Raw genomic sequence first — 4814 nt, 5'->3', positions numbered from 1 at the left:
CATCAAAATTATCAAAATCCAGCCCTAAGGCATAAACCCAAACTTGGTTGAAACCCTTACTTAAGTTACATAATCATGAAATCTTTCATAAATCATGCAATAACCACTTGATTCTCATTTCTATCAAACCTTTAAACATTATTCTAACATCAATTTCTTCTTCCCCTTCACTTATCAATTTCATACAGCATGTCCTCTTAGGGTTTCAAGCTCCTAAAATCCAATAAAACCCATAACCAAGCTAAAAAAATTCATATGGTAACATAGACTAGAACAAGAGCTATGGTCTTACCTTAATCGGATGCATAAATTTACTTAGGTTCCTCTGCTCTTTCTCTTCGTCCTCTTCCTTCCCTCCTTGCTGAAATGCTCTCTCCCTTTTATCTTCAATTGGGCCGAAAATCTTCAAGGAATGAGAGAGGGAGGGTATTTATAAGAAACAAGCTTAGATCTTAGCCCTTGATCTTGTAAATGGGTGGCTTAATTTTGGCCATTCATTTAATCTCTTTGTCATGTGTCCCTTGTCCTCTTGTCTTCCATCTTTATCAAGCCATGTGTCTAGGCTTCTAGATTGCTTACTCCTTATGACATCACGCCTCTTACATCACGCCTTGCCATGTGTTTTATAATTAAACCACTTAGCTTATGATTTTTTCATTTGTAACTTGATTATGCTATATGTTTCATGATCTCACATTTGCCTTCTTGAAATACTCCTACTAATGAGAAGCCTTACATGTGGCGTGAAAAGGGGGAAGAAAAGAGAATTGGAAAGCTTCTCCAACAAGCTTCCAAGCTACTGATCTCATTTGTCTCTTACCGATCCCTTTTCTTTTCCCACATGCTTTCTTAGAATTTCTAACCAATGACTTGGCCCACATATGATGCCATCTTTGAGAAGCATAGAAGAAAATAGTTAGCTCTACTAACAGACTGCTTAGTCTCACTGAGTCACACGGTAGAGATTTTGCTGTATTGGGTAGACAGATGACTGTCTAAAACATACCCTTACGACGTTCTAATTTTTTTACTGTCCATAAATATCTTTTAGTGACTCATTAGATGTGGCATCACAAATGCATTCTAGCAACTCAGCACACTGACTCAGTGCTTCATTAATGCAATCTTATCCCATTGTCTCCTATTTAGGGGATAAAATTATTTAATATTTGACTGAAATATTTTATTCAATCCAAGGCTTCAAAAATTCATCTTTCCATACCATAATCTTTCGTTAATTTTGAAAAAAATCTGTGAATTTTCTCAGACCATAACTCAACCTGTAGGCATTTCTTTTTGAATTTCCCATAAAATGCCCTTAAATGGTAGAACTAGCTTTTACATATTCTTAAATCCATTCTACTAGCCTTCTAGGGATGAAACCAATTTTATAATTCTTTTTTATAGTATCTTAACTCATGAATCTCTATTTTTACTTACTTTTCTGAAACCTCCTCTTGATTCACATAATTAAATCTGACTGTATACATCAAAATAAGTCATAATCTTAAAAATTCCATTAAAGTCATCTCAGGGGTATTTTTGTCATTTCTCTTTACAAAAAGGCCTTACAACACTATTTTCCATTTTTTGGGATTTTCTGAAAATTTTGGGCATACTTCCTTCATTACCTTTTTCGACCTGAAACTTTTTAAAATTACAATTTTGCCTCTAGTTCGGCTTAACCTCATAATTCACCTTATTGAAGCCTCTAGCATAACCTTTGGCCTATATTTATCTTCATTTCTCATTTCTAGGTTTTGAGACTTCACTAGTGTTTCTAACTTTATTTATATTTTAGTTCCTAGAACCTTCTCAATTTGTAGTTTAATCCTTGAAAACTCTTTAACCTTCTTTTTACATTTTCAAAACTTTAGCTTATAAGGACTCAATAGCTTGCCCATTTTAGATTATTCCTTGCATTCCTAGGCCCAAAATCTGGGGATATGATAGTTCTCAAGTCTCATAATGGCATTAACTTTTGGAAACAACGCGGCAGAAGTGTTTGTCAAGACTCTTTTCAAAATATTAAGGTCTTATGTGTGGACATGCATGAAGTTGTGTTGGTCCACGAGAGACTTGCTTTGGGTTGTCCTCCTAGCTATCTATATGTTTATACTTTTTGTTGTATATTTCTTTTTTTGTACTTGTTTTATTTTTTGCTACTGGGATTCACAGCTACTTATTTTGGTGTGTTAGTTATTGATGCCCTTTTTATGTATCATTTTATTTCGTATTAATAAAATTGTCTATTATAAAAAAATAAAAAAAACAAAAATGCAAATGAGTGAGTTGGAGGGTGGATCTTACTCTTACTTGGACTGCTTCATTGATGATTGACTAAGAAATAGGATGTGAAGTTATGAGGTTGATGTTGAATACAATACCTTTATACTTGTTATTTATACAAGGGTTAAGATGCACATGCTACTTTAAAATATTTTTTTAACATATGTCGAGCGCTTTAAAATATTTTTTGACTTAGCTAGCATCTTAAAGTATTTTTAAGGTATGATCAGCACTCTATAATATTTGTTAGTTCAATTTTGTCCTTAAACTATTAATTAGCAATTTTTGTCCTTAGGTATTTTTTTAGGAACAATTTTAATATTATTGTTAACTCTTCAAAAATCCTGTTAAATGAAAGTGTATCAAACATCCTAAAATATTTTTCCATATTTTCTAGACTGCTGAATGCACTGAAAAAAAAATTTTAAAGATGCTGGATAAACTTCAAAATACTTTATGTTGTTGGATGCAATTAACAAAATATTTTAGGATAGGAGTTAAACGTGGCTACTACATTTATCTTGTGTGACTTTGAAATTTTAGTTTTCTTTTGAAAATAATTAATGAACTAAAATATTAATAAAACAATTAATTATTTGTATACTATTCTGTTTTTATTATTAAAATAATGGTGTTTAGAATCTAAGTGTTTACTTAGGAACATATAAAGTTATTTGGATTAATATCATTTTTAGTCCCTAAAATTTAATCCCGTTATAATTTTGGTCCCTAAAATTTGAAACCAGTGGTTTTGACCCTAGACATTTAACATCATTTTGGTTTCGGTCCTCATCTAGTTTTAAATTTTAGGGATGAAAACTAAAATGAGATCAAGTTTCAAGGGTTAAAATCATTGGTTTCAAAGTTTAGGAACCAAAACTCAAATATAGTCAAATTTCAGGAACTAAAAATTATATTAACCTAAGTTATTTTCATCAAATGTGATTATAGGGCATTTTGTGAAGACTGAAACGAGCATTTGATATAACTTTTTCTTTAAAAATTTAGGTTATCATATGACTAAATTGGTCTGATTGAAAAATAATTTTGTGACATTCTTTCGTGAAAAGGGAGGGACATGATGATTTTCTCTCCTTAAATAGTGGTGTTGGAATTTCATCAATTCAATTAATTATTTTAATATGTGTAAATTAATTAAAGATGCATAAAGTTTTAAGTTGAGTCCATGTAAAATTGTAATTTACATTTTATAATGAATGTAGAGAATATATCTATGAGATCTATTCTCAACTAAACTTAAACAGTGCCTAAATCTAACTTAATAACACTAAATATCATATATACATATAAAAAAAAGCCAAATTAGTGTTGCCCCTTTAATTAAAAAATAAAAATAAATGAGAAAAAGGATGACTTATATATCAAGAACATGTTTGGAAAAAAAATCAAGAACATAAGAAAAATTCTACTACTTCCTATCCTTAATGTAAGACCTAGTCAACTACTTTGAAATAATTAAGGAACTTAAAAAGATCACTTAATTATACCATATATTACATGATCTTTTTAAAATACTTATGTGTATTACTAGATTATGTATTTATTTATAAACCTGACAAATTAATTTTTTAAAAAAGATATATAAAATATTTTAAAGTAATTTTTTAATTTTTTTAATCTTTTCAAATTAGTCAACCACATTTTATATTAAAGACCACATATAGTATAAACTTTTAGTTATAGTCAAAGGAATCATGTCATCAGCTATTAGAGCCTGGTTGGGCGGAGAAGAGCAGAGAAAAGAAATTATAATATTATATCATTTGGGTCTAGTGGAGGCGAGGAAAAATTTTTATATGAACAACCTTGTCCTTATTTTGTTTATGTTGGTTTTTTTCAAACTTTATAAAATATAATTACAAATACTCCTCCGGTCCTAATTATAAGACCCAATTGACTTATTTGAGGAGATTAAGGAAGTAAGTTAAATTGGTTATTTATAATAAATAAGTGTTGTCATTCCTAAAATATCCTTGCTAATTAAGTATATTGGCTAAAACTATCATTATTAGAAGGATTATCTTGGAAAAAAATGCATAAATATAAGAGACAAAATGGATTGGGTCTTATAATTAGGACCAAATAAAAAGTCAAATTGAGTCTTATAATAAAGACCGGAGGAGTAACATTTAATATATAAACAATACTAACAAACTTGTATATATGCACATATAATTTTTATATCATGTTAATTATATTATGATCATGATTCAAGTGAAATGTTGAACTCTTTTCACTGATAGATGAAGATGATTCCAAATGCATAGTATACTTCCTTAAAGATGGATGCTTTAAACACTCGTCTGCAAATACCACCAGTACCGAAACATAGAAATGGACAGCAATGATCAACTGTAAATGCGTTCTTCCATTTCTTCTATTCACGTCAGTGGAACCGAAAATCTTCAAAACCTGACAAATGTAATGGCATGTTGTTTTTGGTAGAGAATGCTGTTCGGACTCGAGTAATGTCAAAATAATCAGACAGGACATGAGAACCAACA

This window comes from Neltuma alba, unplaced genomic scaffold (genome assembly GCF_004799145.2).
Source record: "Neltuma alba isolate B1F8T4 unplaced genomic scaffold, ASM479914v2 tig00006028_pilon, whole genome shotgun sequence".
Lineage (NCBI taxonomy): Eukaryota > Viridiplantae > Streptophyta > Magnoliopsida > Fabales > Fabaceae > Neltuma > Neltuma alba.
Note: the sequence above shows the minus strand (reverse complement) of the source record.